The sequence below is a fragment of the Manacus candei genome, unplaced genomic scaffold, assembly GCF_025592945.1.
Source record: "Manacus candei isolate 608988 ecotype Guabito, Panama unplaced genomic scaffold, ASM2559294v1 h1tg000014l, whole genome shotgun sequence".
NCBI classification, from domain to species: Eukaryota; Metazoa; Chordata; class Aves; order Passeriformes; family Pipridae; genus Manacus; species Manacus candei.
The window spans coordinates 13,875,045-13,902,163 of record NW_026138062.1 but is presented as its reverse complement, the minus strand read 5'-3'; the positions used below and the strand labels follow the sequence as shown (position 1 = coordinate 13,902,163).

The 27,119-nt window shown below is 41.5% G+C and overlaps 2 protein-coding genes across 7 annotated transcripts in view; both read right to left on the bottom strand.

The window, feature by feature from the left end:
* TBC1D4 (TBC1 domain family member 4) overlaps window positions 1-27,119 on the bottom strand; it is a 556,453-nt gene that overhangs the window by 63,245 nt on the left and 466,089 nt on the right. The window lies entirely within an intron of this gene.
* Window positions 1-27,119, bottom strand: part of KLF12 (KLF transcription factor 12) — a 235,860-nt gene that overhangs the window by 192,069 nt on the left and 16,672 nt on the right. The window contains exon 1 of one of the 6 annotated variants that reach the window (XM_051780498.1): window positions 8,533-8,549. The exons of the other annotated variants lie outside the window; for them this stretch is intronic. The gene's annotated coding sequence lies outside the window, so the exon portion shown is untranslated. Of the gene's footprint in view, window positions 1-8,532; window positions 8,550-27,119 lie in introns of those variants that run through there. 6 annotated transcript variants of the gene reach the window in all.

The following is a 27,119-nucleotide window of genomic DNA, read 5'->3' as shown; positions in this document are numbered from 1 at the left end:
ATAATGTAGACTCTCCCTACATACAATTTACATGGGGACAGGCATCTCTAGAGGTAATCACAACCCACCCAAGATCAGAAGGGCTTTTTACCTTTCCCTTGACCACAGCAGGAACATTGTGCTGACTACACCTGAGCACAGTTCCTCCATCAGGTGTTAAATGAAATAAGCCTAGGTCACCTTCCCTTACTGTGGTATTTCATATCTTTATACATACACTATACATATTCATGTATGAGTACATACAAATACATATATATACACATGTATGTACATACATGTATGTACACACATAAATAAATACAGGCACTTGAATATTCTTCAGCAGAACTGCTTTTGGTACACTTGCACTCAAGCAGTAAGCTGCTCTTGCAAAGAAATTAACTGATACAAGTCAGTTATTTCTGATACAAGACCGTTATTTCTCCCATTCACCTTTACAGAACCTCTAAGCCTTTAGTGGGTGCAGGTGCTTCTCCCAACAGACTTTTAGTTTGGCATAGCTGGAGTTATACACAGCAGAAACATTAATCCACTTAAGTTAAAAAATATATACCAGAAGAAATAGTTACCACAGATTGAAGAGAAATAGAGATGTGCAGTTTTGCAGATCATTCGTGAACTTGGTACTACCTTCCTAATGATCACTTCTGCTTGCTTTCCTGAGTTGCCAGTGGAGCCAAGACCTACCTAGTGCCTGCCTGTAAGCGAGCAGAGCATTAGTAAAGAAAGTCTTTGCATCAGCGCGTGGGTTTGCCTCCTAGCTCCCAGGCAAGGGCATTTGCAAGGTAGCATGGCTCTCACACAGTTAAAGCTAGTAGACATGTGTTTGGCAATGTGGAATCTAGCAACAGGAATCAGCCAAAAACACTGTTTTGCTTCTGTTTTTAACATCAAAAACTGGCACTCTGCCCTGCCATTACAGCAGGCTGCACCAAGATGAGACAAGAGGGTCCTTTGCACCCCACCTGGCTCTGTCCACTCACGTCATATTTACTAGACCTCATGGAGATAGTACTGCAAAGTCAAGTTCTGTATTTCTACTTAAAATATTGGTTATGTTTTTGTGGGGCACTCACACCATCAGGTAGCCAGATGGAATCACAGTCTGTTAAAAAGAAACAAACACAGATCAATAACTACAGTCTGATTTGTGTGCTTTAAATATTGTCAAAACATGCACTAGGAAAAGGCTGGTGGACTTCACAGCCCACAAAGCTTGACGCACTCCAATACTTCACACAGGGAGTTAGTATCCACAAGAGTTAACTACAGAGTGTCTGCATGTAGATAAGACACATAAATAAATAAATAAGGATGGGGAGCATTTCACATTCTTTCAGACATTTATATTTAATGATCTCTATACAACACAGTATACAGTTCTCCCAATAACAGAGCCGTGCAACATGTGAATGAGAACAGGAATGCATGAACTCTGAGATCAACTCCTAACTCTTCTGGCTTTAAATTGAAAATAACAGTCCCTTCCCTATTGATTTTCTCCCTCCTCTTTCATTTGTGAAAAATTGATTTTCCTCAGCTGTGTTTGCTGAAGTGTCCATACCTGCAGCTCACTGCTTGCTTTAATCTTTGTATTTGTTCATCCATACTTCCAGTAAGCCATGTCAAATAAGCACCTGAGAGCCCCAGTCCCACACTTGCCGGTGGTCTTATCAAGTCTCAGACACCCTATCACATTACGACTAAAAGATGAGGAGGCTGCTCCTGCCTTCCCAGAGGATGCTCAGAGGCCATTCCTGCAGCCAGAGACCCTCAGGACAAAGTCTGTGTATTTTTGCAGAAGGACATCTCAGAGCAACACAAATACCTGAGAAAGATGCAACAGGAGCTCACACTCCCCCAAGCAGCTTCTGAGTAATAAGGTAGCAGAGTAATAACCTCAGGAAACCTGGCACGAAAAATAAAAGGGAAACCCACGAAGAAGAGAGAATTTTAGGAGATCAAGATGAAATGACAGAAAGGACTCACACAATAAAGCTCTCACCATGGCTACTGCCCGTTTCTATCCTCTCTGCTGGATTTAACAAATGAAACCACACCATACTTTGCCAACTTACTCAGTTCCTCTGAAGACAGCTGGACTAGCTGGAAAAATGCCAGACAACGCCAGTCCTTCAAATCCTGTGGCTATACAACTTCAAAATTGTAGCATACATGTAAAATTTAAAAAAAAAAGTTCGACTGAAAATTTTCCAGTGAGAATGATTTGGGGATGAATCCAAATAATAATTTAAAAACAGTAATAATTGAGGCTAAATCTATAGTTCTTATGAAACATTAATATTTTAGCCCTGAATCCTTTCTACAAAAAATTGGCCCTCTTAATTCTCAATCCAGGCCAGGCTGTGCAGCAGCATTTATGACATGCACACATGTCCGCTCGGAACACGTATGGCTTATTTCACTTTTGATCTGAACTAAGACTTGCAGATGTGAGAGGCATTAATCCACTCAGGCAATCAATCTCTTTTGCACTAGAAAAACCTACACGTAGCATACAAAATTTCTGTGTAATTTGCATGTAATAGGTAACTGAATTTTAAGGTACTTTTAAGGAAATTTAAGGTAACTAGCCATGCTGCAAGCCTATGCATTTGAAATCCTCAAATATATTCCTATTCCAGCATCCTTTGAGCATTAACTGTTTAGAGTTTGACTTAAGTCCAATTGTTTTAAACCCTTTATGACTGTTATTTTCTTTCCCTAGCCCTTTGGTCCAAGGCACAAATAACACACGAATTACGGTGTAGGCCAACAATTATACAATTCTACGGCTCATTTATCAAGCTGACAAAAAAGTCTAAGTGATCAGGAACAATAAACAAGACACACAAATTATAAAACACATCTGAAGCTCTAATTATCTATTTATTATAAGGCAACACACCCTGCTTGTAAGCTGTGGGAAAACTAAAGAATGAAATTCACTGACCCTCCAAGTCCCAAAAGGGACAGAGCCCCAGGTGTGGGGATCCGGGGCAATGGTCCTCTGTAAGGTTATATCCTGAATGGACAGCATGCATATGGCATGTAGCACTGTGACTCCCACAGTGACATCCTCCAAAACAAGCAAGGGACAATTCATTTTTTTTATACAGCTACATTCTATTTGGTTGATCGTCTACACAGCAGCAATTCCCAAGGAAAAAAACAAAGCACAAGTTCTGCCACAATATTATTCATTAAAAAACGGAAGCATCTCACCCTGTGCAGAGATGAATGATTCATCTTTGTGCCCTGAGGAATATCCAGGCCAAAAAAGGATGCCAGATAAACAGACAATCATTCGACAAACCAAGTGCAGAGTAAATAAATAAAATGAGACCTCCTACCTTTCTCAGAAGGGGAAGAAGCATTTTTAAGTGAATTTGCATATGGTCTTAACTTCAGAAAATTTAGTGTGCAACAAATCTTTTGTCAAAGCAGCAACCGAGAACAAGAGTTATACTACAGAACCACAAAGTCTGCAGCAAAACAAGCAATCTTCTACTACTCTTCAAGCTGATCAGCTTTACTCCACATAACCTCCAAATGCAAACTATCCTAAATAGTTTAGTGACCCTAAGTTTCAAATATAGTCAAAAGAAGAGAGACAGAAAAGCTGAACTGCCCTGCAGATGTATCCCTCTCTGGAGACACCTTACAACACAGAGGCCAACTCTCTACCAGCACGTTGGCTGGGACTATCATCTTATCCTGGTTCTCAGGAGAGCAATGGTGCACATAAACCAGGCTGCTTCTGGAGGAAGCTACACCAGAAGCCCCTCTGCAGCTGCACAAAGTGTACTCCAACCCTCAAGGGATCATAAGGTCCTGCAATAACAACTGCTCCCATCTTTTCCATCTGCTTCTGCTTGTCTAGACATGGCCTCCAGCACACAGTTAGGTGAAACAAGTCTAAATCTGGTAATTTCAAGGCTCTGCAATTCTGTACTTCAAATCCCTTTTAAAATAAAGTCACATTGCATGACATAAGACATGTTTCTTTAATATTACCAGATCAGTATCTGTTGCATATTTGATGGTTCCCTTTACTCTCCTTGACTCCTGCTGCTTCTTTGAACCACTCTCCCTTATTTTCCGGTTCTTATTCATCACCTCCCAGCACTGAAGTATTTATCGAGTCCTCCAGTAGTGGCTGAGAATAAAAAGAACCACAACTAATGTATGATGACTTCTGAAAGCCAGAACATAAAATATATCAAGAGCAAGTTCTAAGCTGCTCTCAAAAGAATCATTTTTAATTTTAAAAATCCTTCTCTTCTAGATACTATCCTACATTGCTAAAATATTTTTAAAATATGAAGCATCAATTTTTAATATTTTTTAATATAATTTATATATTATATAATATAAATATTGTATTCGATATTTATATAACAAAGATATAAAGTCTGCATGAGACCACCTTCATGGAATAATCTCCAAATTTAGTTAATTTCCAAAGCAATAATTTCCAGAGCATCAACAGTTCAAATGGTTAAAGCCCACAGCAAGGTGCAGAACAGTTGAGCAGTTCAGCAGCTTTCTATAAGAAGCCTGCCACAGAAGGAAGAACGCATTGCTAGCTTTCCAGGTTCTTGTCCTCAATCAAAAATACAGCTTCAGACTTCTTCCAGCTGAAAACTGAGCTGCTTTGAAATCAAAACAAATGCCACTGTCTTGACAAATACAACTAAATCCAGGAAATGCTTTGGCATTAAGGAGGCAAATCTTTGTCACAGAAATTTTAGATGATTATTCTGTAAGGGGTTTCACAATTGCAGAGACCAACGTATTAACAAGAAAGCCTCTTTTACAATATGCTGGTGCTTTTTCTTGGTGTTTGCATGTTCCTAAATAAGAAAAAAATGTATGAGTTTCAAACAGGGTTACATATGTTGTCAGTATATTTAAAATGTTTGCCCCGGGCAGGAAAAGAGATCAAGCAGTTATAGAACAATCTCAAGTCTGCCAACCATAAAGAAAGCAAAATGTAAAAGGTACAAGTATATTTAAACAAATAGAATTATTGCAGGTCCTTTGTTCTACAGTATCTGAGCATCTTCCAAAAAGACATAAAGAAACATAACTAACGTGTTATCTTAAACTCAGTCTCTCAAATCTTTCCTGGGAAAAAACATGTGTGCACTGCAGTGTTTGCGTGATTTGGAGTTATTTCATTCATTCTTCCCTCATATGTGTCTGCACATTTGTTTATCCTTAGTCATGAGAACATGGATGATTTGAGAATGACCTCGGGGAAGAGGGTGAAGCAGCAAGGCCAAGAAGAGTCTGAGCATCATTAAGGAAATAGATGGTCTGTAGCAAGAAACTGAGAAAAGTCAAAGAGGAGGATAAAAGCAAGCTACCGCTCACCTTATCCAAGATGTCTTGCTCTATAAAAATTAACACATGCTATGTGCATCTTCAATTTTCTAAATGGCTAGGAAAAAGGAAAGCATTTGGGAAGATCCGGGTTTTCCAGGCTGTTCTAAAAGTTTTAAGGTATAGTTTCCTGAACACGCTCATTTCATTTCAATCCAATCATTTCTCACCATAAAAGCAGTTTTCCCTATTTTTTTCATTAGTACTTTGAGGCAATCACAACCCAAGTATCTGGAAATATAGCTCTGAGCTTCTATACTGTTTTCCACAAACTGCAAAAGGAATTTTCTGCCTCCCTCCTGTGTTCTTGCCATGCCCAAAATAGCCTAAAATTCCACTCTCCAGGATCTGTAAACCAACAAAAAAGTCAAGAAGGCTCTTGCTACAACCCCACCACATTCAAAACAGGAAACAGCCCCAAACAGGAAGATGCAACTGCAATTTATTTGGTAACAAACACCAGGCACCACCTACGAGGGTCATTCAGGCTTCATTTTGTCTTTCAGGAAAAGCAGATAATTTTAAAATAATGCAACTGTTAACTGGCTATCATATCACAGACCCAAACACTGAGAAAGGAGATATTTATGGTCACCAAGCAATATAAAGTTCAATGCCCCTGTCTTCAGGGCAGAAGATACTCCAAAAGGAAAGTGGGAAATGTGATTCATGACAGGGTGTTAAATTGGACAGTCTTAACCCCAGAGTCACACAAGCACCTCCATCCTAACTCTCTTGCGGTCACTTCAGAACGAAGCTCCTACCATTCAGCATCAGAGTTCCCACACTTCAGCTGTGCCTGGAAAGCAGAATCTGGTTTGGAAAAAGACAAAGATTAGAGCTTTCTGCCCAATCCTGAAGCACAGGAAGAAGCAAAAAGGTAACTGTGTCCAGAACTAAATTAATTCTTTTCAATCATGACTGTCACCATCACCATCACTACCAAAACACCTTTGAAGATCCTCCCCAAAGGAAGCTTTCCTTACTGGTATTTCTATCTGTCTTCAGACCATCTACTCTTCAATTTGGCAAAGGGATGGCACCTTTCACATTCACATACAGGCTCTTAAGGCAGAGCATTACTTCTGCCCTCAGACCTCAGGGCAGGTAGCAGAAGTCACTTTGGACGTGCAAAAATCAAATCTCGGTCTATCAGCCCGTTTTTAAGTTCTAGATCTCTGAGCCCAAACCCAAACAACCTTTGAATGCTTTCTGAAGCTAAATACCCAAATGGAAAGCTCTGGACAGGTAGGTGGGAGCAGCCAAAACAGAATTTTATCACAGAACCCGAAAAATTTCACTTAAGAGGAAAAAAAACCTCTTATGGGTGTCTGCTACTTCTAAATACCACTGGCTCATGCTCTCATAGGCAGCTGTCACCTGCTCCAGTCAGGCCAACAGCACATAGGGGCTATAAACCCCTTCCTTCTCACTGGGACATGTCTAGAGATGTGACAGAGTGCAAGACCCCCACACCACGTGGCATGTCTGTCCCTCCACACCACCATTTCCCACACCCGCTTACAATCCTCCATCTCTCAACCCTATCAGTCCTCTTGGCATGCTGATTTCTCATCTCCCCTGATCCAAAAAAATGCCCCCAGGTTTTTGCACTCAACTACACATTGCCTGACTTGTGCCACAGCAACAAAAAAGTAAATCCAGTCTTCTTTACCCAGACGAGGTGCTCCACCAAAGCTCTGGTGCTGGAGATTACAGATATGGGCATGGAGGAGAAAGAGGGTCCAAACCCCAATGCACCCCTGCCTCCCTCACAGGGCTGTTAAACAGCCTTTCAGGCTGCTGTGAATCCTCTGGTCTCAACTGTGTCAGTTGCTGGAGCCTACAGACAAAAATCCAAACCCCAAGAACATTAAACAATAAAACAAAACCCACACTGTCAGCCAGGATTTTCAGAAGACGCTGGGCTTCTCAGATGTTAATGTTATGCATCCACCTGGAGGTGCCTTAAAGTAGTCAGATTTTATGCAAGCTATTGCTCTCAAAGCTCATCTTTAAGGCTGGGAAGCACATCATCAAGAAATCTAAAAGACTCCTGTGGCTTTCAGAAGGTTTGGGAGTCAATGTAAAATGGTACTCTGAACTTTAATTCAGACATTACAATACCAAATTGTTGTAATAGATTTTATGGTATCACAGCCCCCTAAATATTTGCATTGCTTTGCAATATCAAAAAGTTTTCCAACCCAGTAGCTTCAGATCTGTACCACAGGGGAGCAAAAGAAAAAAAAAAAACCAAACTCAAATATGGTTTTAGGCACTTCCGGTGTAAATTTACAAACACAAGAAGGCAGCTAGAAACTGTTCAGTGAACTCTCCGAAAGACAAAACACAAGCCAGCTGCAAAATTCATTTCTTAGCACACAAATTACAATGATCCCCGCTGTTCAGAAGATGCCTAGGCATGAGTGATTTGCACTGTGCTCTACAGTAAACAGAGGTCTGGGCAAATTCAGCACGTCCAAAGTACGAAGTTCCCATGTAAATGTGTTGCCAATAACAGTCTCTTAATGTGAGAAGAACTCCAGTAACTCGAGTAATTTTTCTAATCACAAAAGGAAAGGTATCAAAGAGGAAGAGAAAGGGGTTCTTACACATGCTGGTCCCCAGAGACTTATTACACGATAAGTCAAAAAGCCACATAAACAACGTATATAAGGGAATTTCACATTCTCTGCAAAGCTGTCATCAGCTCTGTAACACATCAAGACATTTTATGAAAGTGACAGCTACATTTAACCAAGTCATCAGTAATATAGACCACCCATAACTACAGGTTATGTGTGAACACTGGGCAAGAGCAAGGTACGATGTAAAAAGAAGCTAATCTAGTTACTCAGTTACAAAATGAGGTGTAGATCAGACAGATTCGATCTCTTTGTACCTCCCTCCCCACTGAAGGGGATTCATCGTGCACGTAACCCTCAGGTCATGCTTATAATTCAAACCCAGCAGTGACCAAACCAAGCACAGGTCTGCACTTCCCTGACCCCTAAGAAAGCACGTAACACCAGTGAAGTTAAGAACTACCTGTTTGCTAAGTTTTCTCAAACTCCCCTCCAACATAAAACACCAAAAAACACCAAATAAGAACAAAACCATAAATGTGCAGCAACTTACCCTGTGCTCCCCCCACCCCATGCTTTCCCTTCGACACTGATTTCACACACTGTGCTTATGCAATTCATCAGCTGAGCTCGTGGCAGGTTAGCAAAGGGTGGTGGGGCAGGCTGCCCTTTTTCTGACTCCCTGGGAGGGGCAAGCAGAGCCAGGAGAGATGCCACAGGTGTAGCAGAAGCAGCACTACGCACTGAGTTTTGGCACCCAGGTACCCAGCCCTACAGATCAAGGCAAGCCCAGCTGAGAGATACGAAATGAAAGCTATCTCACAGAAGTCATACTTACACAGAAGAAACAAAAGGCAGGACTGAACCTAGTACCAGAAAGGCCAGAATCCTTTTAAGCATTCACAGTAACACACCAGAAAAAGATACCCAAGACTAGAAAGAGTAAAGATATTAATAGACTGCAGAATGAAAAGCCAACAAAGAAAGCAAAACTTCTTTCAAAAGCTGATTAATATCACCTCTTATGTGGAATAATATAGCAGGTTAAAAGCAAAATCCATGCCTCCATCATGGTAGAGAAACAGATTTGCAGTAGAAAAACTTGGCCAAAAACCCTTAATTTATCTTTGGCAATTTAAACCATTTTCACATAAATGATGTTGAGAAGGCAAAACTGACACTTTGTTTCACAATAACATCAGCCAAAAATCCTGGCTCATATGCCTCATTTGTTTTCATAGCCAAAGACTGCGAAATTCATGTCTGATGCTTTATGCATAAATATAATCTACCTACAGTGCAAAACACACATCACATTGATTTGTGTAACTTCCAGGGTTTTCCACTCACTTAAGACAGAAAAATACATCCCTTGTACAAAATAAAAATTACTGCAAAACTTGGAGTTTGTTTAACAGTTTCAGTCTAAATTCCAAGTCAGGCTGCAAGTGAGATGTATTTGTACAGCAGTCAAATTATTAAGACATTATTTCAACAGAGTTGGGCTAATGCAGCCTATCATTTTCAGAAAGCATTTTAAAACAAAAACAAACCCATCTGATTCCTGCAAAAGACCAAAACCACTGACAGGAGATGCCTTTTAATCTAATAAAATGAGCAGCAGTCTGTAAGGAGTCCATCCTCTTCAAGTCTACTGAAATAAACCAAAACTACGGTGGCCCTCCCTTTTCCCCACTCCTCCCCCACATTAATTTAATTGGTGTTTTGGAATTATTTGATCTTTGATCCTTTTCTGTCTTACAGCAACCATTACAGATGCAGAAACAAAAATTTTTATTGTTATTGGGAGACAGAACTCATGTCTCCTTCACAAGGTGTCTCCTGCTGGTATCTCCATTTTTATTTTTTAACCCAAGCTTTCAGCAGCCATTCCTGCTATTCATAATGAAAGCCACAGTGGAATCTTTCAAGACCACTGGTAGTTGTGGTTACTCCACTTCTTACAAACACAGCGGCTTCCCACCGAGGCTTCCATGCTACATCAGCTTGAATCATGACATCCCTCACCACTGTGATCCCCGAATGTAGTCATGTCACAACTCTGTCTAGTTCCATGAACTACATGTTGCAGTGAGATAGCACTTCTGTGCCTATGTCCAAAACATCCTGCCTCTTCCCTAAGCCAGCTGAGAGGCTGCCAGCATGCTCCTTCAGGCCACCTACAGTTAATCACATTTTCATGTCTCAGAAATAACAGTTTTCACTAATTGCCTGCAATATGAAGTTCATAGTACACCTTTAAAATATGCTGTGGTGGCAAATATGTAATCCTCAAGGCAGGCTCCTATGCGTCATTCACTCTTCTAAACTTGCAGTACAAACATAGGAAATAAAGCTCTTAGATTAAGTGGACAATAAAGAACAAAAGCAACTTCTTTCTAACTAGGTGAAAAGAGGTGAATTAAAAGAACAAGCAGAGCATCTTATCCCTCTTTAGTGATCCTGTAGCAGATACATCTATTGCACAGCAGGACATTAAATGTGTTTTCCTATATACTGATAAATTATAAATGATGTGTGTTCTACTTCTGGGTAGCACCACTTTTCTGATCATCTCTTGCACAATTGAGTCAGCTACAGCAGCCTTGGCATCTCTGACCTCTAGTTCAGAAAAAAAATTTCCATTTTGCCATTTAAATCAAGGACCCTGCCTGCAGCCCCTGATGGCCACACTTTCACCTACCCCCAGCAACCCAGTCAGTCACAGCAGCTTGACACTGAGCCACATGCATGTGTGGTTGAGACCAGTTTTTTTAGATGACAAATGTTGAGGTGCCCCTTCAACATTTCCAGCTGAGAAGTTTACAGCCCCTTCAGATCATCTATCAGAACCTCACTAGGGTTGAAATGAGGATGCTGTCAATGGGGAAGAAAAAATTTCTGCTGCTCAGGGAGCAAAGGAAGGAAAAATAAACCCACCCTCTCCGCTCTCCCTCACTTGCTTGTGTGCCTACACCTCCAGCTGTCTCAGTGCACTGCGTCAGTGGATGAAAACAGATGGGCTTGACAACTTTGCTGGCTCTCTCAAAGAGGTCAGTTGGCAGAAGCAGCAGTCCTATTCCAGGTAGAAAAGGAGAGTTTATTATTTTCTGTACCCCAGCTCTGAATGTTGACTGCATGGGAAAAAAAAAAAAGAAAAAAATTTCTCTTTCAAACACAAAATCTGAAAAATTGACACATCTGCCCACTCCCGGCAAGTAGGAAAACTTCACCTGTGTAATCTGGTTCTGCAGAACCTAATCTTCCCTATGAGAACTGACAACCTAAAAGTTATAACTGCAGAGATACCCTTAAAAATACAAGCAAGTGGATAGCAAAGCAATAAGCTACAAAAATGCTCCCAGTGCTGCTGTTCTAACTCCACTTCAGAACAAAACCATTCCTGTCCAGAAAACCTGGGGACAAACCCCAAACTGACAAGCAAGCCTAAATTCCACACTGTTGCTATTCTGCCATAACTTTAGGAGACCCTGGAGATGTTGACTAACAAGAGATGTAAAAAGCTATGGGGGCACACAAAAATCCAACAGGACAGTAAAGAAAAGCCTGCAAGAGTGAAAGCATCCAAAGCACCTCTGATCCGACCAGGAGCTGGAGGAAGTGGAGGTTCAGCCTGCTTAACAGTGCAAAATAATCAAGATTACCTAAGTTAAATAAACTTTCTTAAATAAACTTAAATGCATATCAGCAAGTTCTTTATAAGGACATCTGTAATGGCAAGCCTGCTCCAACAAGATGGTAAATCACTGGGGGATATTTTACAATCAGTGCTTTTGCATCTCAACGCACAAATCAGCACAGAGTGTAAGTGCCTATGACACATCACAACTCCACAGCCCTGCCTCCAGACTGAGCCTAAAGAGCAGTTCAGACTGAGCCTAAAGAGCAGTGTTGCCACAACTGCATCTACCCAAGCTTGCAGAGCTGTGTTTCAGAGGACTTCAGCGTCTCACTTGTGCATCTCGAGATGCAGAGGAGCAACCTGAAATTGCATTTACAGATGAGGTAGCACAGTCAACATGCTTTTTTGGCCCATGACCATTCCACATCTTTTCAGGATCAAATATACCAAGCACATGAGTCATCCATGTAAGGTGTTAACCCGACCCCAGGTGTGATGATGCAGACAGAAAGCATCACTGCTCTGGCAACGGTCATGGAATCAATACTAAAGGAGGTTTCATAAGACAAAAAGGTTTGAACTGAATGTATGTGAGAAATCTAAGTTAACGCTCTCAGTACCACACAGATCATCTTCCAAATCATCTCTCCACTTCAGATGCTTCAGAGATATCGCTAAAGCTGCTATGTATTGGAGCCTATTTCTCATTCCAAGTCAAAATGACCAAAAAGCTTTCTGAAGTTTTAACTCATGATGTTCAGAAATAAATTCAGAGATGACTGGTTTGAATAGACACCATGAAATAGGAAGGAACTGGACAAGTTCCTTCCTAGTCTTAAGAGCAGCTGTGACATTCATGCCTGAAAGTCATCAGAGGACAGCACCATGGCAGGGTAACCTGGTCACCTATCTCATGGCTGCATAGACTGAAAAGGACCCTTCCCAAGAAGGGGTTCCAAAGGAGATATTCCTACTTTTAACAAAACAACCATTACTTACTGTCCTAGTTAGGACAGCTGAGACCAGTTCATCATGGTATGGGTGTAACCCAAAACTGTGTATTCTATAGCCTTCCATGCCATTTCCCAGAAATTGTTAGCAGTAGAGGCCTGTAGATGTTCCTGTCCTCATACACTTTTACGGAATTCCCCGCTCTGAGGGACAGACTGAGCATCCTCATACCCTTTTATGGAATTCCCTGCTCTGAGGGAAGGACGGAGCATTCCTGCCTGAACTGGAGAATATATAAACTTGGAGTTTTGGAACCTTTTTACCACTCATGGGATCCAGAGGAGGACTGCAGCTCACCGCTCTTGGCCAGACTAAGACCACCACCCTCGACTGGACTGCAATCACCATTTTGACCAGACTGCAACAGCTCTCCCACCAGCAGGTTTCCCTTTACTTTGGACTCAGGGTGGGGCCCGGGGAACACCGTTTTGTTCATGTCCCAGGGTGCTGGGTTGTACATTTGGGTTTTTGTGGATTGAAGCCGGTTGTTTGTCTGTATAATCATACTTGTTCTGTTGTTTCATTAAATTGTTATTCTGACTTGTGGTCTCTCTTTTGAGTTGAGTTAAATTCCCCTGCTGGTTTACCTTTAAACCAGCACACTTATTCTAATGCTTTAGGGCTAGCCTGGGAGAGTAGTCTTCTGCACAACTGCTGACTTCTGTGAATGCTTTCAGAGATTGCACCTTTTCTGTAAATACTTCTTAGAGTTTTGTACCACAAAAGAAACTAATCCCCAGCTGAAAGCCCAATACCATTGGTAGAATTTTCTACAGTCATTCACTCGGTAGGTTATTGCAGGTGGGAGCTACTCAGTCAGGATGACCAGAGCCCGGAACAATAGAACTGCTCAGGTGTCTCCAGCCATGCAAGTTGTCAAGTGTGACACAGGACCACTTCAAGACTAAGGTGAAGCAAGCTTTTTACATCACCTAGGAACCATAACTAAAAGAACACGGCAAAGATGCTGGGAACTGCCCACTAAGCAGTCATTTCACACCAGTCACGTTCATAGGCCACCAAAATGGCTCACTGGCACAAATTATACAATCCCAGCAGGACACTGCAACTAGGGCACTGAATGCTGAGCTACTGGCCAGAGAAGCAAGTAACATTTCTTCCAAAGGCACAAAGGCTGTGCTGGAGATGCATCAACCTCCTAGCAAAGGAAAGAGGTCAACAGCAAGATTCACGAGCCTTTCACTGCAGAGAAGAGAGCAGCAGAAGCAGCAGCTGGGAAGCAACCCAGCTGCACCAAGTGAGAGTGCACAGGAGAGGGGAGAGAGTTCCACCGGGAGGCAGCAAGTCTAATTGGCCAGACTTGCCAATCCCATATACCAAACTCTCCACGTGCTCTGAGAAACACAAAACATGTACCTCACGCCTTGGAGAAGCTGCGGGGAGATGATAATGGATCTCCAGAGGTCTCGCTTCTCCAGCTCTGGACACAGCACTCTGCGTGAGGAGGTCCAGCAACATCAACCTCAGCAGAGGCTGTTGGTTTATCTCCTCCTACAGCTGTGCACTCAGGTCATCCAAAACCTCTGTGCCAGCGCAGCCCTGTTGCTGGGCACTTCTGCCTCACAGAAGTCACACGTGAGCCAGGTATACCGATCCAATCACTTCACCATGGTGATCTATCTTCTCCTTGCCACTTCAAACACCAGCTGAAAACTGGTGAGATTGCACAGAGGAAAGGATGGACTAAGGGATTCATACAGTCTCCGAGGAAAACTCGGTTACATTTTTCATCTGACCTTCAGTGCACGAGTTTGCTGGTTCTCTGCCCAGACTACCAAACCCACCAGTGAACTGGCAATGGATTACCTTATGGGTATTCACGGAAGCCTAAACACAAATTATCACTTAATCGGTGCTCTAAAAATGGGGAGGGGGGGAAGAAGTGTCCATCCATACAGAAGAATAAGCTATTTAGAAGAACAGTGCTCTGGCAATCACCTCACATTCACCGCTCAAGGGAGAAGAAATCTCCCCTTATGAGCTTCTCTTGAGAATAAAGGAAATTCATTAATTGGTCAGATATACTTTTCAGTGGAAGGAGAAGACGAATCAGAAGGGGAAAAAATACCAAGTAAGTTGGTTTGGGTTTTTTAATAACTCCACCAAATCATGGAACAGCGCAGGAATTCAGACCAAAAGGAAAGAAAAGAGTGACTAAAGAGAAGATTTACACGTGCATGTAAATCATCAGTGCCTGACTGATCTGGTAACCATCCTTTGCATGTTATGCAAATCGAGTTTTCAGAAACCTTTATTCTTTACTCAGGCCTTGTTGTGGCGATACATCAAATACCACAACTACACCGTTCTCTTTGGGGCTTTTTATTCAATATTTTCTGTATTAGCCTTCTCAACTTTCACCCTCGAAGTCTGCAAGGTGACAGAGTTACTGGGCACTTGGAAGAGAACCACCCAGAGAAAAAATCGTTTGCACGAAATACTTAGGATTTTAATTCCTTGGGGGACAAAGAGAGGGATGAAGACAGAGGTCAAGGACCACTAGTGGAAGGATCTTTAGTATTTACATCTAAGGCCCATTCTTTAAGTCAAAATTAAATAAAAACCAAAGAGGTTCAGTAGTCTCCTGGCACTTAACATCTCTTCTGATGTTTAAGAGCACAGAGCACGGAGAGGGACACCTGCCACCACCAGCACATCTCCCTGAAGTCTGCAGAGGAGCAACCAGAGGGCTTGGCTCAGACTGAACAAAGCAGAATGCTGCCAAAAACTCCAGGATGATGAAGGCTGATGATGGTTGAAGGTCTATAGAGGAAGCTAAAGGAGAAATATGTAACACTGGACTCACAAAGCATTCCCACTTCTCTGCAGCATGGCAGAGGTACTTTCGAGTAGAAGAGGGGAGAACAAGGCTGATGGGCAACACTCAAACTACTGTGAACTGCTGCAGTATCTCTAACAAACTGTGCTCGATTCATCTCTGGCTTATTTCCATCAGGTTTTATCAACTTGTTCCAAGTGAGCATTAAAAGGGCTTTAGTATCTTACTACATTTGTTAGGTAGCCTCATCTCCTTGGACGGTAAGATTGACAGAGAGATAGACAACAGGTTAGCAAAGGCATATAGTGCTTTCGGAAAGCTTCATAAAAGAGTTTGGCAAAATAAACACTTGAAAAGTACCAAGATCAGTGTTTACAGAGCCATAGTGTTGTCTACTCTCTTATATGGATCTGAATCATGGGTCATCTACCGCCACAACCTGCGGCTCCTAGAACGCTTCCATCAATGCTGCCTTCGTACAATCCTAAACATCCACTGGTCAGATCATGTAACCAACACATCTGTTCTAGAACAAGCAGCAGTCACAAGTATTGAGGCCATGTTGCTGAGAACACAGCTGCGTTGGGCAGGACACGTCTCAAGAATGAAGGACCACCGCCTCCCTAAGATCTTGCTTTATGGTGAACTTGCCACCGGCTGCCAAAAGAGAGGAGCCCCGAAGAGAAGACACAAGGACTCCCTGAAACAACATCTCAGCCTTGGCCACATTGATCAACATAAGTGGCCTATTCTGACCTCCAGCCGGGAGGGCTGGAGACACACCATCTATAACGCTGCTGATGCCTTTGAGAAAGCACGCAGGATCACTCTTGAGGAGAAAAGACAACACAGAAAGAATCGTGTCTTGCAGAATTTACCACCTAAGGAGTCTTTCTGCTGTGCCTTTTGCAACCAGACATGCCTGTCTCGTATTGGCCTTTTTAGCCACCAGTGCACTTGTGTCAAACATGGGTAGAGACCTTTCCCCAATCTTCGTTCGCAAAGCCCAGCCATGATGATGACATTTGTTACTGATGAACAGAAGTAATTACCAAGTAAGATATCTATCTGGCAGAGCTTGCTCATGCCTGAGAAAGAGGAGGTCATGTTCGGGAAAAGTCTGACCTTGAACTTGTCCAAGTTTCTAACTCCAACTGAAGTTACACACATCTGTAAGGCAACTGAATGGCAAAGAAAAATGAAGGTGAATATCAGAGATGCAGTAAAGCTACCACCTACCCCAGAACCAGTTTTACTTCTGATACTAGCCAAGAAATACTAGGAATTTCTTCACCCATTTTCAAGTTACGTATCTGAAAAACAAAGCTATCAGTTACCACCAGTAAAAATATAAGTGATCTCTGAAATACATGCTGGCCCTAGCATGCCCAATGTGGCCTCCTCTCTCCCACCACTCCCCCAGAGATGTAAAGAAGTACCAAATCTTGTTCTGGACTCCTTGAGGAAATTCTTTGTCTGCTATGTTTTTTCTAAAAGCAGTCCACAACCGACTCTCTTTTTTACTTCCAACATAGCAGGATTCAATTTCAATGCCCTGGCTGCTGTGTGAATCAGATGTGAAGGAGCGAGCTTGGAAGCACCAGTCATGCAAAGGCCATCTCACAGGATGCTGAAAGCTCTGGCACACAGAGCACCAACACCACAGAACCACAGGGACCAAACTGTTACAGCACATCACAGAAAACACCTTGGCTGAAGAACCAGTCCTGAGCAAGTCACTCTTGCCTGAAGACCTCCTTATACATGCAGTAATGAGGAGGGGGAGGAAAAAAAAAAGGCAAGCATTCAACCTCTTTGATAGCATTTTCAGCAAAAAAATGTGACTTGAAGCAGTCTCCTTTTTACATTTGTTGTTCAGCTATACACATTGTGGCATATGAGTTAAGCACCATGTCAGTAGCTAATGTCACTTGATAGCTGACTAAAGCTTTGTTAAGCATATGGATTTGCATGCTATTATCAACAACTGTCATAAACTTTCCAGACTTCTGCAAAAATCTCCAGGCTGCCATGAAACTGTTAACACTGTCTTTCGCCACCCCTCCCTTTTTTTTTTTTCATCTTAGCTGCCGACCATCCAGTATCATATTTCACCTTCCCTGCTCTTGCAGCAGTGCTGCACTAGGAGTCTTCTTTTCCATGTGACACAGCCACCCAAAAACCTCCCCTCCTGCCCACAGGGCTGCAAACCCAGCAGGACCAGTCCAGCCTGCCAGCATCCTCCCCATCCACAGAGCAGGCTACAGCAACAACATGAGAAGTATGCCAAAAAGCACAGCAGCTGCCATGGAGAGATGTGCTCTGCACTTTCAGAGGGAGCAAAGTCCTTACCTTTTCACCTCAGTGCTTCCTGTCTCCCCTCCACCCAGATTCTGGTAATCTGAAATCTTTTTCAACTTTTACTGATGGGTTGGTTAGCAGGTTGCTGGGGGTGGGGGGAGCAGTTTTGAGCACTCGTCATTAAGCCCAACTTCAGATTAAGTCTGTACCCAGGAGGACTCAAAGTCTCCAAGACCGGCACAGTGAAGAGAGAGACCAGAAAATACTCAACACACAGTAAGAGGCAAAGTTGTCTCCTTGACAAATAAAAAGTTTGAGCAAAGATGACAGATTGGTATACACGTATCCTTTGGTCTAAATACCAATCACGTAAAATAGGAGGAAAATGAATGGCTACAAAAACGAAGACACGAGACGGGAGGAGAGGGGGAACACAAAACAAAAATCACACCCAACCATAAAGCATTGGAAACAATTTTAAAATCTAAGGGAAAAGTCATCTTGATGCATCTCGAGTAGATCTAATGCAAGGAGCTGCTTTCTGAGTACAGAGGAGAAACAAGAGTAGGTCAAGAAGAGCAAAGAGCCAGCGAGAGCAGTGAACTATCACTGGCTCCTTTGCTGTGCAAGCACCCGTTGTGCTGAAATGACAGACACCCAGAAAAGAACAAGGCAGTTCTTGTACAACAGCAACAATCAAATGAAGAATGGGTAAAACACACAGAAAAGACTGTATTTATCTATATATAGAAGTATAACATCAATAGAACACACATTTATATATATCTACACACTATATGGTGCATTTTGTAGTCATAAAAAAGATTTGTCCACATTCAAACTTTCTTTTCCATGATGCTGATGTGCTAAAACCTAGGTTGTTTTTCCACTTGTTCTGACTTGTTTGGGGGGTTGGTTGTTTGAGGAGTTTTTTTGTTATAAGTATCCCCTCACTGCTCTCCTGTGTGTTCCTCCATTAGTCTGCTTGTGTCCATCTGTGCCTAGGTGTCTCACACTTGCCATTCTTAGAAATTTGTTTGTGGAACACCTATCACAAGGGCATCCTGACCTATCACCAGAGCTTCTACAAATAGAGCAAATAAATTATTTGAAAATGAAGTGACTATGATGCACTTAAAGACAAAATTCTCCCACAGAACAAGAAAAGCAGAGATCAACTTTGTGATGATGCAGAACCGCTGATTAACATAATTGAATAGCTTTTGTGTTCTCCAAGCAAATTACACAATTTACAGTCACTGAGTCTTTGGATAGACCCAAATGAGGAGATCAGTTTCTATTCGAAGGGACCACCCATATACTCTGTGTTATTCTTCAGAGCCTTCTGATCAGGCACTACTGTTAACAAAACTGAAGTGTGCTTTGGGTACTGATTTAATTATAAAAAACTTGTATGAAAGATCTTGGCAAACGGGTTGATTATAGTATTCATACACTTTCTGAAAGACTTACTGAACAGGAATAATCCATTTGGCTGCACTGTAACTCTGATATAACTCAGTTTAAAGACAGAAAACATGAAAGACTTTACTTTTTAATTTCAGTTTAATGGAGTACTGATGCAGTAAACACAAATAGGGTAAGTATTCATATATTTGGTATCTGCAGAGAAAGATTGAGTTTGTTCTTCCTCCCTTCACTCTAGCAGAAACACTGACAAAAATCACATACTATCCAAAGTCAGCCTCTCCTAGATTTCAGCTCCTTGTCACTGCTATGCTACAATTTGCAAGAGTTAAAACTTGAATCACATTTTCATCTGTCTGAAACCATTATCCAGGTAAAATTTGTAAACCTTTAAAGCGACATGATGTGAGCCACATCTCACATCACTCACAGTTTGTACTGATAAAAATGAAGGTAGCACTTTTTGAAAAAGGGTAACTACTATCTCTCTTGCATTGACATTGAACTAAGTTTTACTCCTGCAAGTAAAAAGGTAAATGATGCAAAAGTAATAATTTCTTTGGTTGCCTCTCAGTACCTCCCAGATGTGGAAGGGTAATAACTCTCTCCAATTACTTACTTATGCAAGAACTTTTAAGGAGAACCATCTATAAGGAATGCTTCTCATTACCATCCTATGCTTATTTATAAACACACACACACCCCATTTCTCAATGTCTCAATATGAAGACTAATACCAGGAGCTGATGTTTCAAAAGCAGACCCACTTTTTCAGTTCCCAACTACAGATACTCTCTGGGTAAATTTTCAGGCTAACTTTACTATTTCAGTAAATGAGCTGAAACAATTCTGCACCTGTAGTCCTCATCCAGACTGTCTCAAGCCAATCTAACACAACCTTCAGTTTTAGTACCTTTATAACAACACTCATCTCCTCCAAGTATTATCATCAATATTTGAATAGGAGAAAAATAAACACTAATACCATTTCCAGATTCACGCAACCCATACCAGGGATGGAAAGGGAAAGCTCTTGCCTACACTCCCACACTTCCCAGTCTTTATCTTCCTCTGTATGCTATTGCGTCATTAATTTACAGCAGAGATGACAAAGAGGAGCAACAGAAGTTAGTCACTGAGAAATCAATCTGGAGAAGGCTGTTGCCCAATTACCTGGTTAGATTTCAAATCCCAAACAAAATGGAGAGTATAACAAGGCCACAAAAAAGGGAGAAAGAAATTATACACACAGAGGAAAGGGCAAGCAACAAGACAGAAGAAACTCCTAAGTCCTATGAAGAACATAAGTGCAAGCTAGAATCAGTATTTTCTTCTACATATTAAACTTGGACAAGATGAACAATGCTGAGTCCCTGTATTTTCCTGGGTTTGCACCATTTTTTTTCTTCCCATTGAAGTTACGTATTTTCTTACAGAAGGAAATGAAAGCATCAGTATGAATTTAGTTCCTTTGGTATCACCTGCATGATGTAAATGGAGCCCTCTATCTGTTGTGCTTCTATTACTGATGAGGAAACAAATTCAGATCAAATTGTCAAGTATTTAAAAGAAAAAAAATTAATCTTTTTTTTAACTTGAAGCCCACACAAAATGATAAACCATGAAAATCTGCAGGAAAGAAAGTGCGCTTAAGTATCTAAGAAAAGAAGTCAGCAAAGAAGGCCCCCAGAGTATCTACAAACCACAGGATCTTTCACTATTATAAATCCAAACAATACGAAACTATGAAGGAATAACTTCAGTTTAGCCATAGTGACATTCAGTGCACACCAAAATAACACTCCCTGTGCAAACAGCTGCTAGTGACAGAACTGAAAGTCCACTACTATGTAACGTCCCTGCTGCTTGCAAATTAAAAAGCTTGACTTTTTGAAAGCACAGTTGGTGGCTGCTTGACATGCAGTGTTTTATTTTCTTTAATAGATACTCTATCTACTCTGTAAACAGTGAAAACTTCACTCTTTGAACTTTTAGTAAATCCAAGGTTAACACACTTTTTTTCCCTACGCCACAGTCTTTTGTCTATTTGTACAGTACCTCAGCTCCAGTTGAGATGAACCTCTGGTTCAGAGAGCTGTGCTCTCCAGATGCCACAAGGATAGAGCTTCTTCTGCTACCAAGCAGAAAGGGCAACAGAGTCAGGAAAGAGCCAGATGCCGTGTGGGTGCACAACTCTGGGCAAAGAGCTGCCCTTACACCCAAACAACACAGGTGTACCCCTGCAGAAGCACAGGCTCTTCAGTTGGGAATTAAAAAGCCCACCAATGCATATTTTCAATATTTCCCGTGCAGTGACACAGGTGGCACCCTGGCACTTCCACTGCAGCACCTGCAGTACTTCAAAACTTCTGAAAAGCACAACCTTATTCCCTCTTTCTCTGGTGTTAGGCAAGTGAACCTGGGTCTTGCTGTCCTTGCATGTTCTATGTTATTAGTTGTTATTCTCCTGAATAGCCTATTGGCAAGCGGGAACCCAACCAGTTCTCATATTCACTGTGAAGCTTCCAGATGCTGTGGTCTACTCTATCTCCCATCACCCCACTACCAAAAGCCATTCCTTTAGCCCTCCAGCAGCTCCCCTTTCTCGCTTGCTCATCTCATTCCCCAGCTCTTCCCCTCTTTAGTTCAATTACTGATTAATTTCAGAAAAAAACCCCAAACACCTTTAGCTCAGTAAGAAGTAGATGCTTCCCCTCCTTTCTCTCCATTCCCACCTCCATCTCACCCCACCACACATAAATACTTATAATGCTGCAATTAGGACTAGATTCCTAAGTCTTATCCCCAAAAGCTCAACATTCTTAAGCTTGTGACTGCCGCTATGACTAAGTGAGGTGTACCAAGATGTATAAACTACCCCATGTGTTGCAATGTGATTTTCTTGACAACGTGTTCATTTGTACATTCTACAGTATTTCACAACACCTATAATGTTTCAGTTCAGAAAAGCTAGCCAAGCAAACACATTTCTCATTTTGCACAGACATGCTTCTGTAGTTTGCTAACTAAAGAGGATGTCTGGCAGTATCTCAGATTTGTAATCTTTTAAGAGTACATTAAAACTGGGGTTTTTTTCACTTGTCATTTGCCAAATGAGTCTTTCTCTCTTAAACCCAGTATTTGCCATTCTCTCAGTAACTTCAACATTTACCTATGCTTAGTCCAGTATATTGCTGTTCGGTGAGTGTATTTTCCAGCCATACAGAACCCAGACCAAGTAAATCTGAAACATAAGTCCAGAATAATTAGCTCCTGTCAGTCAGTGAGAATGACTCTGTAGGCTTTGCCAATTTTGTCATAATTTCTCTTCCTCACCCTTTCCTTTCTCAGTGGAAGCCATTTGCCCGCTGGCTTTAACCTCACAGGCAGCAATAGCAGCTTGGTGACAAACTTACATTGGAAGACACGAACTGGCTCATTCTGATCTGAAGGAGTTGGCATCTCCACACTAATGTCTCTCATTTAGAATCACAGAGTGGCTTGGGTTGGAAGGGCCTTTGAAGATCAATTAGTTCCAACACCTCTGCCATGGGCACGGATACCTTCCACTAAACCAGGTTGCTCAAAGCCCCATCCAGCCTGGTCTTGAACACTTCAAATAGTGATTTCAGCTTCAACGTGAAAAACATCTTGTTATGGAGCTGAAAACAGAAGTCTCCATCTTTCCTCTAGCAGAAATACCTCTTTCTTTCATCATACTGAGCTACAGATAATACAAGTGCTCTGTCCAGAAAGCTTTAAAACCTTGTAGCTCTGATGCCTGGTAAGAGAACCTGCTGATAGTCAGATTCACCCACATTACAGGCTGAAGGTAAGAAAGAGATACTTCCTACTGGAATTGATATTTCTCTTTATCTGTAGCTATTGTCATCTCTCTCTTCTTTCATCACGTTACTCCCAGAAGCCAATACAACCTAGAATAAGAGCCAACATATCTGAGAACTGACACTGATGCTGCACTGGAGCTGCTTTGGAGCTGCCACAAAGCTGAGAGGTGCTCTCAACCTCCAGTGTTATACGAGCAACAGCTAAATACGTTTCACACAGCTATTCCTAAAACCTACCTATACTTGCTAGAAACAACAAGGAGTCTAAAACTGAAAACAGTATCAATATTCTGCCAGAAAAACAGCAAACATAATACTCCCTTGATGTTTCTACAGGACTGAGTTTTCGCAACTACCAATTTACTGGTGACACCCCAAAAAATCAGAATAAAACTAGAAAAGAGCAATAGGTCTAAGGGTGTATTCTTTCCCAGCTTCTCCCTTAGAGGCTGCACACCTTAATTATATGGCTACTATTCTAATCACTTAATGTGAGTGATATTCAGAAGACACTCATCATATTATAAAATTAAAAACCTTTCATACTGCCATATCATACGTTTTCATCTTCTATTTTTGTACTCTGAGAATTCTCTATACACCTTCACTGCAGTTATTGCTTTGTCCTTTTAAGTTTAAGTAACTTAGGGACTTCTCTCCATATTCTGTGGAGGCATTTATCTTACAAACAATCCTGCAGTACGAAATTCAGTTTTTCTTGGCACAATGGCTTCACACAAAACCAATTCTAAATTTAGCAGGACTCTTGTGCTGTAAATCCTTGTTCCCATCTTGACTGACTGTGTAGTAATCCACACAGTTTATCTGGTTACACAAAGAACTACAGTTCATTTTATATAATTATCTTTTTATTAGTACTTGTGTTTGGCATCCTAAACCATCGTACTCAATTTTTGAAGCATACTCACAATCCTCAATGAATGACTGTACACAAGTTGCCAACAACAGGAGTCTCCATCTGAGATTCTGAAGCATTGCCATTTTCCACTCCATCTTTTCTGCATATGAACCTTCTCTTTCCACAGAGAAGGTTCCTCTGCCACTGTAATCCACAGTCATTACATGTCGCAAGTCAAGAGCAAGCTGCCCTCACCTGCTAGAACCAGTCAGTGAAAAACAATGCAGCTGAATACTTCCTTAGCATCCACAAACATCTTTGTAACCTTCAGGATGTTAGGCATGATTTACAGAAGCATTAGGCAAAGCATTTCCCCTTAGTTAAACTGGCTTGATGAGAACAGTAGCATCGCTTAGCCCATGCACTGAAGGCTTCTGTGGTCTCCTATTTGTTCTTAATGTTAAATCCCACAAGACATACAGCCCACAGATTTAGCTGCCTTATCTGTGACACAGGTTTCAGCAATCATTGCTTGCCTACACTACCAGTGCCTCTGGATATTGAGGATCTGATCCCTGATCTGTGCAGCTGCCTGCCTGCATCCCACCTCCTACTTCCAGTATAAAATCCTCCTGCAACCCCAGATGAAGGCAGACTTAGGTTTATCCCGCCTTAATAAACATAGCCACATAAGGCCACCTTAGGCAGCTCACCATAAACACCTTTACAATCACCAAGCAAAGTGCAGTTCTTAAGCAGTAGTGATATTTTGCATAAAACATGAAAGATATGTTGGGGGAAAAGAATCCAACAACTTGATACACGGCCTTATCCAGATCTAAAACAGCAGTACAGACTTGAATGTTCACATTCTTTCAAAGTACGTCATTTTTTCAACCTAATACATCATACCTTCTTAAAAGCTGTGCCTTGCTACCTCCTCACGGCCATGAATCAACTAGCATGACAACCAGCAGACAAACACACATGGCTTTTCTGCAAGAAAATCCAAGATCTCATCTCATCTCTGCTCTGGAGGTGTTCTCCTCTGGATTAAGAACACAGGGGATATAAAGCTGTCACACTCCTAACTTTGGGAATGGCTAGAGGTGCTTTCCTGCCTCCAACCACCTGATCTGCTCCTGCGCAGCCGCAGTTATTTTGGGGGATGAACTGGGAAAATAACACAAAAATAAATGAGAAAAACCAAAACAGAGCAGTTTCTTTATCCAACTCAGTCCGCTGACAGCAGAAGCTGTGTGAGTGACAGAGGGACAGGCACCACAGGAGATGGGTGGCAACAGGGACCACATAAGCCAGCACTGACACTAAGAGAAGCACCAATAAAACCACATCCAACAGCATTTTGGTGAGATTGACTGAACCAAGACCTGTTCCTCATTAATGAGTGCACAGAAGCAATCTCTCTCCACCCTTTATACAACCCAGCACCCACAGCATGTATGCAACACTTGTGCTGTATGTTTTTTCTCCCATATTGATGCCCCTTTCCACCCCCCAGCATGAATCTTAACACCAGCTTCAGGATAACCATGCTCCAGGGATAAAGGAGCTTTTGTTTCGAAACACTTAATGAGCCCAACAAGATCAAATTATGATCAGCAGTCTTTAAAAATAAGACTATATGAAAATTCCTATACAATAAAAATAAGCTACCCCGTAAATGGAAATTACTTAGGCTTATCATACAGTCACTTACATGAATGTAACAAAGAGCATTCAAACCACCCTCCAGGGAGTTTAAAAATGTTTACAATACATGAATGATGATTTATAGTGTCTGAACCTCACCAACAAGAAAGCATTCCAGGTCACAGTCCATCAGCTATGAGGGAGGCACCAAAGCTCTGACTTTCAAGAGCATCAATTTGTTGACTCTAGTGCGAGTTATTTAACACAGGTGACACTGGAGCCAGGGATCCCAGTTCAGTACCCCTTTTCCAGCAAAACTCACATTCTCTCTAGTCCTCCAGCATTCAGAATTGGCTATTACACCGAGAAGCACAGAAACCCAGAACTACTATAAATATCATTTATAATGGACTTCATAAAGTGACTTTCAACACGGACTGAACTCTTTGGAGATATTAATTTAAAAGTCTGAACCAACAGTTTAGGATTTCCTCTAAGCTGCAGCTTTCTCAAGTCAATATTTGTAAATCATGTTTCATGTTTCCAAGGAAACCAAATGGGTAATACCTCTTGCAAACAACCTCCTTCAATACACTTTTCACGGCTACAAGACTCACAGAAGTTATTAGCAGCCTGACAAAGGAAAGAAGTTACACTTTGCCTTATGTGTCATCAGCATGCAGAGGGAACTGAAGTAATGTATGTAACAAGCATCTACAGAAATCCCTGTGGTCCTCGCCATCTAAAGCATGTGTCTAATAACCCCTGTATTTCCCAACTTTTCTATGTATTTTTCCCAATGGTAGATCTAAAAATGTCCAGGGTAAACAGCATTACATTCGTTTTGCACGTGCAAAAATGAGGCACTTCTGAAATGACTTCCAAATTATTAGCCAGTACACCACCTATGGTGAATATTGCACGCCCTCTCCAAAAACGTATTATGCATCTCATAGTAAAGTTCAAATATTAATGAAGATAGAGACCGAACAGAGTAGCATGTTATAACAGAATGCTGCTTACTTGATTTTTCCAACTATTTTTTTATTTGACAGATATTTAAATCAACTTAAGGCATGACTGCTCACTGCATCCTGCAGACGAAGTAAATGGTGAGGAGCACAAAATATACTGTAAGTAATTTTGTTGATGGGATCTTCGGAAGAAGCAAGATAATCAGGAAAACAGCAATGATATAACATCTCTATCTGAAGAATAAAGGCGGGAAAAGTCTTAAGTAGAAATAACAAATTTATGAATTCCACTTTGATAAATGTGAAGACTTATAAACAAAATGCCTGTAACCATATTTTTGTGCTCTTGCACACTGAAGACAGATCAAAGCAACACAGAAATTCATTTTCCTGTCTGTTAGAAGTTCTGTAAGACTTGTTTCCAAAAAGCTGGGTAATGTGTTTTTAAATAGTACACTTGAAGAGCATTACGCATCCAAACATTCTTGCTGAAAAACAAAGATTCTAAAGTTTCACCAGAAGAATACCGATTAGAAAAATCCACATCATATCCTCACATCAGCTCACATCCACCTGCAAGACACCCTTGGCAACTGCTTAATACACAAATTATACACAAGTTC